At 33.3% G+C, this 12,270-nt stretch overlaps 1 long non-coding RNA gene across 1 annotated transcript; it reads left to right on the forward strand.

Annotated features, from left to right (window-relative positions):
* The first annotated feature begins 293 nt into the window (after positions 1–293).
* On the forward strand, positions 294–12,270 carry LOC109366477. The gene is made up of 2 exons (XR_002112803.1): positions 294–497; positions 11,572–12,270. It is a non-coding gene; the product is annotated as an uncharacterized LOC109366477 (long non-coding RNA).

The following is a 12,270-nucleotide window of genomic DNA, read 5'->3' on the forward strand; positions in this document are numbered from 1 at the left end:
CTCTGCTGAATTTTTCCTTGTTTGTCCTGTAGCTAAAGAAAAGAAGGAAAATAAATAAATAAATAAAATCAATCAATCAAACAAAAAAGAACAGAAACCAAAAATCTGTTGATGTAATGCCAGAAAATTTTGTTTTGTTCAGAAAGAGATATTTTTTTTCTCTGTATGTATATATTTGGGGGTGCTGCATGCACAGCAGAAAAAAGCTTGGTTCAGTATGTCAGAAACAGGGTGATGCTTCACTTATTAAAAATGCAGTTGCATTAGTAATTGCTATTCTGTTCATCAGCTGAAGGAGCATGTGGAGGGACACTACGAGGGACAAGTGGAACTATTTCAAGTCCTCACTTCCCTTCAGAGTATGAAAATAATGCTGATTGCACCTGGACCATATTGGCTGAACCAGGAGATACAATTGCTTTGATTTTTACTGACTTCCAGTTGGAAGAAGGATATGACTTCTTAGAAATCAGTGGAACAGAAGCACCTTCAATATGGTAAGTGAGAGCTTTTGTAAAGATCCATGTTTCTGTTTTCCTTTGTTGGTGTTTTTAAAAGATATTTAAGGGCAGCTGTGCTTTCAATCTGTGGGTAATAACCATTTTGTTAGATATTTTCCTTTGGTGTCTTTTCATCCTCCAGGGCTGAAAACAATAAAGTAATCTGTTTCCAGTGCTTTCCAAATCTTCATTTTCCTCTTGTTATATTGGTAAAGTGTCTTAGCAGTGAGCATTCATTGCTGTTCTACATTTGAACTTGGTACAAGCATGTTAGCAGATGCTGTACCTTGAATGGTTGGTTTATCGTGATATTGTACTTTTTGAGCAAAATTCAGCCTCATAGAAAAACAGGAACAAATAGAGAGCAAATAGATGTCATCTTATTCTATACAGGCTGTAAATCAGTTCTATTTCTGTACTCATGCTTTCATAAATTTTTATTTTTTGTTGACTTGTTAAAAAATTTGGCTTAGGAATGTTAGGGCTTACCGATATTAGTGCTTAATTAATTCAGGATTAGCAATTGTAATACTCGAACTTCTTTCTCTGTACCAAGTAAAAGATGATAGTTCTTCATATGAGTTATTTTAACTGATTAAATTACAGAACAGTTTGTATTAGGATTTTTCTGCAAGCAACATATAGAGGCTTTATATTGTTTTAATCTCTGAGAAGAATGTCTTGTGTTTGGTATATTGCTATAAAGTGTAGCCTTGGTAAATAAATAAATAAATAAATAAATAAATAAATAAATAAAAACAACTAAAACCACCACAGACCTGCTGCTCACATGTGGCCGATGGATATTATCTTCAGAATGCTCTTTCTGGAGATCTGATGAATCTCACTTTTATTTTTATGGCATAATGTGCTAAGCAATGAAATATATTTTGTGAAATTCTAGGTAGCATCTGATGTGTTAAAAAAAACTTGTCAAATGAAAATGTGCATGCTTAGCAAGCTTTGCTCTGAGGATACTACTGGATTTTGTCATAAAATTACTCTCTCATTTTTCCATGGGACTACAAGTTGTATAACAGCAGCCACTGAAATAGCTTTGTATAAATTAAGTGTTCATATTTTGCTTTCTGAAATACAATGTGTAAATACCCCATTTGCCTCACTGTCAGGCAGAAACATGCACAACATTCATCAGTTCTGATGTTTTATTATTGTGGGTTCTGAGGAGTAGATGCTGAAATCTGGAAAGAAAAGAGCTAATGGAATCTTATTACAGGACATAAAAATCTGTCCATTTGGTTTTATGTGATAGGCTCTAATAGCTACATGAGTATATATTTGCAGCTGTATTCCAAGAAATTCACTGGCTACTGAACTTTAACATATAAATATAGGAATTGTTTTATATTCTATGTTTTTATGGTTGTGTAGTTTACAGACATTTACATATACATATCCATTCCCCAGAAGATTTCTCAGAATAGGTGATACAGAAGAATATTTACAAAGCAAAGGATACATATTTTGCATTGATCTTGTATGGTATTGATCACTAGTAGTGCTTGAAATCAAAAAGATCATAAGAATCTTCTTTCTCCTAGAGTTTAATCTGAACATTTTTTCTGTTTTTTAGTTTTGTTTTGTTTTGTTTTGTTTGCAGATATTTTTATTAGCATGCTTAATCTTATTACAAAAAGAAAAATGTGGAATTTATGATATGTTCCTGTGGTCACTACTAAAAGTTTGAAGAAGCTATGGGAAGTTTTATAAGAAATGTTTAAAGGATTATTGGATAAATTGTAATGATGCTACACATTCAGCTATATTTAAACTAGAACGGTTACCATAGTGACATTGGAGCCATGCTAAATGTAGTGCGTGCTGTAATCTACTAAAATCAGCTGTGCTCAGATGTGAAATTATTCCATACATAAGACTAATGGTCTAAAGGTGTGTCACCCTAAAATGTTTAATTGTTGCCTTTTATTGTATCTGGCACCATGTCAACAGATTTCTGCAGTAATTCTGTGTTAGAAGACATGTATGCCATTAGTGCAATGTGGTAATTATGATGGTTCTTTTCCTTAAAGGAATATTTGCTGAAGAATAAGCCAAATATTTTCCTACTAAAAAGCCCAGAAACACAGATATGTTAGTACTGGAAAACTTAGAAAGAGAATAAGAATAAAGAAAATAATTTCAGATGGTGATTCTCTAGTGATTTTAGTGTACGGTGCCGTAGCTCTAGATTAACCTCCTGTCTCCAGAAATATCAACAATATTATAAATGGTTCCATGACAATTACAGGAGAAACTGAATTAACCTTTTAGAAACAATTAAGTAAAGTGATGGAAATGCTAGAACAAATAGAAACTACATGCTGAGAAAAAATAATCTTATGTGTATATAAAATCTGTATATGAGATATTCTATCATATTCTGTTCCAGTCCAGTCCATTCTATTATATTTTTTCTATGCCTCACATGTTTCTAAACCTTCTTTAAGATGTTTAGTCAGTTTTAATTTTATCTAGCTGTTTGTAGGTTTGTTTCTCAATGCATTGAAAAGGAGAAAGGGATTTTTTATTTTTTCTTACTTACAAAGGATTATTTGAAAACTATGCATGCAGTCCATCCTAATGATATTAGTTTATAAAAGATTCAAGTAACATCACATCACTATTCATTTTATGTCCACGATACAATTAGAGTGTCCAAAGTTATTGACATTTTTTGTCTAAGTAAGGGGCAGTTATGTAGATCTGGGTCTTGAATGGATGTTCATATATAGATGTATTTTTTTATTTCTTCTTTGAATCAATATGAGTGTCAGTGGGCTTAAAAAAATGTGTACTAGTGCTTGCAAAGTGAATATGATCAGGTAGAGTACATTTTCTAGTTTGTAAGGGAAGTAAAATTATTATTAGTTACACTGTAGATGGAAGAAACCTTTCTGAATTTGAATCAGTTGGTTAATCTGTTATTACACAGAGAAACCTAAGATGTAAGATATGTTTATCTGGAGTTGGTACTCTCTTTTTCCCAATACCAAGAACAGTACTTCTGGGAGCTTATCGGAAAACCTTCTGTCTGGAGTCCATCTCAAAGTCCACCAAATGTCTGGATTTTTAAAGATTCTAAAGACCTCCTGTGATGAATTATTAGAAGTGAAATAATTTTTTTTATTCACATAATTTTTCTACATTAAATCTCATTTTAAGTGGCTCCAGATATGTCTCTTTATGTTTCAGCTAAAATTATGTTGTATTTAAAATTAAAACAAGGTTGGATCTAGAGATGGCATTAAGAAGAATCTAGAAGTCCAGAATGAACATGATATGCTTTGATGTAAAATCAATAACGTATATCTTGGGGAAACCATTCTTTTGAAAATCTTTTTGTGAGTCTTCCCAAAGACTGCCCCTCAACGTTGTTATAGATGCAAATATATATTGATTTGGACTATTCAGCTATTTTCAGGTGAGGTAAAGCTGAGCAATTCACATGGCTGTAGATAAGTCAGATTCGGGCTTTTTCTTTCAAGTATGTGTTTTTGCCATAACTTATGCAAAATTAAAAACACATTTGAAAAAAAAATATATAGCATTACAATATGAACAAAAGGCAATTATGATGATAAGAATAATTCTGCTATTACTACTTTTCAACTTGAAATCTTGATATTGAACATATCTTGTTCTTATTATTTTCTACTTTAGTATACAATACAAACATTATCTGACTGGTTCCATTTATATCTACAATTATTATCTTTTTCTTTTTTTTTCCATTTTTTGCCAATAGAAGAGAACAAGCTGTACTTCATATTTAATTTTATTCAAATAAATTTCTTAATACTATTTTAAAATATATTTAGAATTATTTGGACTTCCTTATAAATCACCTCAATACCCTAGTGAAAGACCACGGAAATTTATGTGAATGTGAGAGTGTTTTGGAAGCAACAATAATGAATTGCTATATTCTTGGCATACATTTTGACATAAGTAACTGTAGTTATCTCAAACACTCTTCCTGGTTCTGTGCTAACGAATTAATTCTTAATGCAATTGAGTCATAACGGCAATTTGTGTTTCTTAGATAAATTTGTGTACTTACATATACCAGTACAAGCTTTTAGATATTATTCTAATCAGTAGCATTCAAATCTGTTTATTTCTTTTGTTTCTAGAAATCTATCTTAGTCTTACCTCTTGCATGAGAATATTGAGTTGTGTAAATCACCTTTTTAATAGACAACTATATATGAACTGATTATTTCAGAATTACATGATTATACAGCTGAAGAGCACCATCTATTGGTTTACTGTGAAAAGGTGTGCACTCTCAATAAAGTTGTTGTTATATGCCCTTGACAATATAAGGCTCTTTTTATTTTCTTTTCCTTTTCCATCAAATGCAAAAGACAGTGCCATGACCATGCAATGAGATGGAAGCAATTAGATCCCAAACTTTTCACTTTAGAAAACTATTAAATTATTTATTTGTAATAATTTATTTATTTTTGCCTGTTTAGAGTCATGATACCAGTCATCCTTGTTTTTCACCATGGAACTTTGCTGAAACTCTGCCTGGTCATATATATATATATTGTTGGAGATGCTGGTATATGGTTTTCTTGCTATTGTATTAAATATATCTTATAAGGAGATGAGCTTTGCTGGTCATAGTGAGGCAGATTCAGATTCTAATTACATAGTGAAGACAAAGCCAAAGAATATGATAAAGTTTAACAAATAAGCAGAAATGTATCGTTTGAGTTTGTATGTGATCTCTGAGTTGCTGGTACTGCACTGCAAGAAATTAGATCATGGAGGCAGTCAGGTCTTTGAGCTGGAGAGACAGTGAATCTAAGATATAAAGAATTTCCTTTGGGTGGATTGGAGGATAGCTTGACAGATTTTAAGGAGCTGGTAAAGTTCTGGAAGCATCTTCTGAATGGTAGAGTGTGTTTGGTTTCTGTCTGGGAATTTTGATCTTCAGAGTAGCCATGGTGAGAATTTTGAGCTGTAAGTCAGACCAGATTTTACAGTGTGTCATTCCAAATGTGCCTGAGAGATGTACTCAGGTCACCACTACCACCTGCACAGAGTGAACTAAAACACCTCAAACTCTTAGGAAAACCACCATCACTGATGTTACCATATTTGCATGGTAGGCATCTTTTCTTTTCCTTCAAAACAGGACTATCTTGGTACGTTTTCATCTCCTGTGTAGGACAGCAGTGGAGCCTGGCTGATCATCTTCTTTTTTGTTACAAATATGGTAGCCTTACTAGCATTCTGTGTGTTTTTTTTCAAAAGGTAGTGGCCCACATAGTGATGGCAAGTGCTGAAATACATATCCAAGTCTTCTAATCTTTGGGTAGTGATGTAAGAAAATGCTAACTTACTTTTGGATAACATCTTTCCTTTGGATTATGTTTTGATCTTGTGTTCAGAGATTCAGGTTGATTGAAATAATCGGATCTAAAAGAAAAATGTTAAAAGAATTTTTGTTAAGGCCCAATTAGGTAATATATAATAGAAATCTTGAGAAAAGTCTGATGTTTGTGTTTAAAGAAAACAAATCTTAAATGCATTATTTTCTCTCTTGTAATCATAGAATTATAGAATGTTGGCTGGAAGGGTGTTCATCTAGTGCCCTCTGCCGTGACATAGGCAAAGTTGCCATCCACTAGCCTGCCAAGGAACTCATCCAGCCTGGCCTTGAACACCTCCAGGAATGGGGCATCCACAGCTTCTCTGGGCAACCTATGCCAGAGCCTTACTACTCTCTCAGTAAAGAATTTTCTCCTAACACCTAATCTAAATCTGTCCCCTTTTACTTTAAAATCATTCCCTTTTGTCCCATCACTATTGGACTACGAAAAAATTCTTTCTCCTCCTGGTAAGCTTTCTTTAAGTAATGGAGGGCCACAATGATGTCTCCCCTGAGACTTGTCTTTTCCAGGTTAAGCAAGCCCAGCTCCCTCAACCTTTCTTTGTAAAAGGGGTGCTGCAGCCCTCTGATCATCTTTGTGGTCCTCCTCCTGACCCACTGACAGCTCTATACCCTTCTTGTGCTGGGAGGGACAATCACCTCCTTTTACCCTGAATAATATACACATATATAACTGTATGGATAAAAGTATTTAGATACTTTTGCGAAGTCTTTTACCCTAAGAATGGGTGGTAGGTTAATTTAATGCTACTGACTGTACTAATAAAGTAATGACTGTAAACTAATATCTCTTGCTTGTGTTATCTGTATAGAAGCAGAGACCACTTAGCTGCTAACGATGTCAGCCTGTGAACAGTGTATAAAGTGAGAAGTACAGAAGCAGTGAATTGATGCCTAATTCACAGAACACTATTGCTTTCTTTGCACCTGTTAATTTACAGCCTACCATGCTGAAGAAGTATAAAGTCTTAATTCATAGCACATCACAAACTGACAGGAACATTAGAGTGACAAACTGTCTTAAGGAAGCACTGTGACCTACAGTATAATTTTCTACCACATTTATGATAACATGAAAAGCACTAAATTTTTAAAATTAAGCATATGAACAAAGTTTAAATACATTAAGAGGAAGCCTGGATTGCTTACCTGCAAAATACCACTAATATTACTATCTTTCTAAACAGGCTGTCAAATCCTGGGGATTCGATATGAGCCTAAAATTTCTTTCTAGTAGTGCAATTGCATTGTTCTAAAATATCTATGTATTTGGCCTAGTTTTCTAGCAAAGTCCTTGACAATAGAGTTGGGGAAAATATATTCTAACACTGAAACCGCTTATGTCAGTATATTCGGGAAATGTTAGAAGCTTTTCTTAGAGCTATTTATGACTCAGTTTTTTTCTTCCCTTTACACAGTATCTACTCCTTTACTGTCAGACTGAAGTGTATCATCCCAGTAAGACAAAATCCACAGATATTATCTTCTCAAAATTGAGATTAAAGCCTTTTTCCCGTTTTTGCCATACAGCCCTACTCAAAATTCAAAATCTGCTTGCAGTCACATTGATTCTCAAAAATTATTATACTACCTTTCTTTGCCCACAAAAAATTCTAAAGATGAAGCTGGGCTTGACTAATATAATACTATGGACATCTACGTTAACAGACATAATAAGGAAAGAGATTAATGAAGAAAATTTTGATGTGAATGTGTGTATGCATATAAATGTGAAGAAAAGTTGCAAATATGAAGAAGTAATATAATTCAATTCTGGGCAAATCACAAAGACGAACAGTCCTGGTATATCAAAGTTACACTGGCATGAGTAGTGGCCTTAAATGAGGATGAAAGATTGTCACTTACTCCAACTTTCCAGCAAGTTTAACAATCTCATCAATCATTGTTGGTCTTTTTTTTTTTTTTTTAAGTAATGATAGAATTTTAGAATATAAAAATTCTGGGAATGTATTTGAGACAAGAATATTTTGAAAACTTCTATTAAAATACAGAACATAACAGCATAGCATTTAATAACATGGTTTTGTTTTTTTTCCCAACAAAACTCTCCAAAGTGGGCATGCTCCCCCAGAAAATTCTACCTGATTCTGTACTATCAATTGTCCAGTTACCCCTCACTTGCATGGCTCTTCTACTAAAACCAATGTTGTTGTATGCATTGGTTCAGAGTAAACCCATCAATTAACTATTCTTATAGTAATGTTAAGAAAATACCTTGGCCCTTTGTATGTTTATTTACTTAGCACACAGAATGCATCAGTTACTTCTTTCACTCTAAGAGAATGCAAAATTGAATTTAAATAATGTGTTTATTGATGGTCACCTTTTTTTGTAATGTGTGCACAGAAGGACAGTGTTTGGACTTAATGTGTTTTCTACAAAGGACTGTGCCTAGATAATACTATGTTGCACTTTATCTCAAATGTTTTGGAGAAGTAATTAAAGAACAAGAAGTTTGGATATGATATGTAGCAATCTTGGAAATATTCCAGAGAATTTGCTGGGAAAAAAAAAAACAAAAACAAAAACCAACACTTTTTTTCTGGTTAGACAGTTTAACCAATTATGCTAACTTATAGTAAAGAGAATGAACATCAAATATAAACCTTGAAAATGCAGTTTAAATTTTTGTTATATTGAACAACATATAAACTACTTATTTAGTGTTCTAATTTTTGCATCTTATACTGTACCATACAGAAAGGGCAGAAAAGAAATGCAACCAGTAAAGAACTTACGTTAGTTGTCTCAAATTAACATTAATTTAGTACTGTTTTTAATACTAGTTTTGCTTTCTTCTAAAGTGAGAAAAAATAACGGTTGTAGAAGTAATAGTAGTAGATTTAGTAGCAGCAGAAGAGTAAATTTTCCAACGTAGTGCAAACATAAATAAAAAGGTTATTGGAGGATCTTAGATATTGTAAGAGAGCACATTTAAAAGACAGAGAAATTAATACTTTTTCTTTAGTAATTATTTATGGATATTTTAAAATTTAGTTTTAGTCTTCCCTAACCTGATGAATTCATCATTTCTTTTAATAAAAGACATAATTTGAATAATTGTTACTTAAAGCGCCAGTAAAATATTTTTCTAATAGTTGCATCATGGGAATCATTGAAGACTTTTTCTCTTATGAACTGCTTAGAGTTAGCAGTTCCCCCAGGAGATTGAGGGCTGCATCTCAGTTTCACAGACTGTAAACAGTATTTATCTAGAACCTCATCATGGATCAGGGCAATCCCAAGCAGAAATTCAGGATGAGAGAAGAATGACTTGAGAGTAGCCCTTGAGAAGGATTTTGGAGTGTCAGTCAATGAAAGTTGATGAAAGGGCATTAAGAACTGGGGCTCTTCAGCCTGGAGAAGAGAAGGCTCCAGGAAGACCTTTTAGCTGCCTTCCAGTACTTGAAGGGGGCCTACAGAAAATCTGGGGAGGAACTTTTTATAAGGACGTGTAGCAACAGGATGAGGGAAAATGCCTCTGAACTGGATGTGCATAGGTTTAGAGTAGATATTAGGATACTAGAAAGTAGTTCTTTATGGTGAGGGTGGTGAGACCCTGGAACAAGTTGCCCAACGAGGTTGTGAATGCCCCCTTTCTGGATACATTCAATGCCAGGCTGGATGGGGCTTTGAGCAACCTGGTCTAGAGGGAGTTGTCCCTGTCTATAGCAGGGGATTAAAACTGGATGGTCTTAAGGTCCTTTCCAACCCAAACCGTTCTATGCTTCTATGGATATAGCATTTTTTACCAGAAATATCCCTATTTACTCATCTTCATGCCTAGGGAAAAGAAAGAATCCTATTTTATCTACCTTCAGAAAACCGTCATTTCTAATTGACTGCTTTGATAAATTAAAAGGAAAAGTGAATAACTGTCAGCAGTTTTCTTATGGAAGCTTCAAAAAAATTATATTTAATTTTAGAAAAAAGTAAAATATTAAAATCACCATTAGCATGCTTTATTTCTGAGATCGACATTGCCTATGCTTGCTATACGGCCTCAAGTTGTGCCAGGGGAGGTTTAGGTTAAATATCAGGAAAAACTTCTTTACAGAAAGGATTGTTAAGCATTGGAATAGGCTTCCAGGGAGGTGATTGGGTCACAGTCCCTGAATGTGTTTAAAAACTGATTGGATGTGGTGCTCTGGGACATGATTTAGCAGAGGGTTGTTAGAGTTAGGGTAGTATGGTTAAGTTGCAGTTGAACTTGATCTTGAAGGTCTTTCCCAGCCAGAGCAATTCTATGATTCTAAGATTCTATGATTCTATATTTTAGACCTGTTAAAAGGATGTTAAAATGTTGTTTTGATATTTTCACTTCAAAGATGTTAGGATGTGCTATCCACTTCCATCTTTCACAGTATTCCTACTTTTCATTGCTCTTTTGTTCAACTGTGATAGATACTTAAAAAGGTCTTGTAAAAATATACAGAAAGGAAAATAGAAAGAAGAAAAAGAACTTATTCTGTAGATCTCATGCCAGCCTATGAAGTGAATAGAAGAGACTGACTTCCAAATTGAGATTGGCTGTGTCTTTGATTTGTGCTTTAATCAGGTGTAAATTATTATGGACAGCCCAGAGATGACAACAGGATTTTTAATTTTAAGATATAGAACCTAGATCTAAAGACTGAATATACAAGAAGACTTTATTATACCAATTTTTTTACTATCTTTATTGTTGTCAAGAGAAATTTAGAAGCAGTGAGTATTTACCACTGAAGTTTTGGGATTCCATCACTTTGCACTATTTACTAGGATAATTTCTAAATTTGAGGATTTCAGCTCAGAGGGTAACTATCAAGAGAAATCCTCATTTCTTACAAACCAGTGTAATGGTTTTCACAGTAAATATTAAGATTTATCACATTGCCCCTGGATAGCAAAATGGTGGTAGACAACATGGGTAGCGTGTTTACTTCAGCTGTTGTGTTTGAAAACAATCCTCCACACCCCCAATGCACTAGATGAAGCTCTTAAAAATGTTAGTTTCTCTGTGTACGGAAAGTAACAATAAATCTCTGTAAGTCTACATGGATTTGAAAGCTGAGTTGATAGTTTTACATATATTTGAGATTTAACCGTGTTTTAAATGGTACCATCAAGTTTGTAAGAGACATCAAAATGATTTGGAATAAAGAAGTAAGTCGTGATCTTCCATATTGGGAAAATCTAAAGTCATTGTCTAGTTCTAGACCATTTGTAGCAAAAGAGGATAAGTCTTTAAAAATAAAATAACTATAGTAATATATATTTCAAAATACTGATTTTTTAATATTAAACTGTTGAATATTTTGCAGTTCTTGTTTGCTCAAAAATTTGATATTATTTCAGAAACTTTTACATTTTAGAAATTAGAATTGTTTCCTTTTTGTTCAAAGGTATATAAAATAGTAGTATTTTTCCATCATTTAAAAATCTTTATACAGCTGGTTTTTATGGGATTTTCTTAAGAAACTTGTATATGAAATATAAAAACGTTTCATAAGACCATGCACAAGTTATCTCCTGTCATTATTCTAGATTTATGACTGCTAATATTAACAAACCAAACAACCCACTGTTTTTCTGAGTTTCTGATGCAGAACTACTAAGTTCTTTTTAGTTTCTTTTTTTTTTTAGGATATCTTGGTCTGACAAATGCAGGCAATAGATACGAAATTCAAAATAAGAAACAAGAAGTCTCCATTCTAATAATCAACTATGACACATGTAGAGTAAACTTTAAAATTTCACTGTCTGGGCATATTTTCATTCCAAAATATAACATGTATCCCTGATGTACAGATCTTCACAATATTTTGTAATATGCACCAATGATCAATTGTCCTTATTTTTAATATTAGACATTTCTAAGCTTGTATACAGATAGTTTCACATATCAGTCATAATTCTGAGACTAAAGAGCTGTTAACCAAATAACCCCACAACTTTATTTTTACTAATATAAATGGATCATCTTTTTGTGTAATTCACAAAACGATCTTCAGTTTAAAATTTTGAATTTTCTTCAAACCCTCTGTAAATTGCAGCATGTTCTTCAATTGCAAACTATACTTGTGTAATAGAAAGGAACAATAGCAAGTATTTGTTTATTATTTGCTGTCCATTGGAACACACAAATTCTTATTATGCAACTTATGCATTTGTCTATGTGTCAGTTGTAGAAGTGTTTTTCCTTTGTTACCCTGAGCACAGATATAGTATGAGTTTGCGCTTTCTACATGTTTAGCAAGTAACAACTGGCTAATTTTCCCTACTGCCAGACCACGTCAGTAAGTGCCACTACATCTCATAGTCAGACATTACGAGCAATTAAAA

Source organism: Meleagris gallopavo, chromosome 2 (assembly GCF_000146605.3).
Source record: "Meleagris gallopavo isolate NT-WF06-2002-E0010 breed Aviagen turkey brand Nicholas breeding stock chromosome 2, Turkey_5.1, whole genome shotgun sequence".
Lineage (NCBI taxonomy): Eukaryota > Metazoa > Chordata > Aves > Galliformes > Phasianidae > Meleagris > Meleagris gallopavo.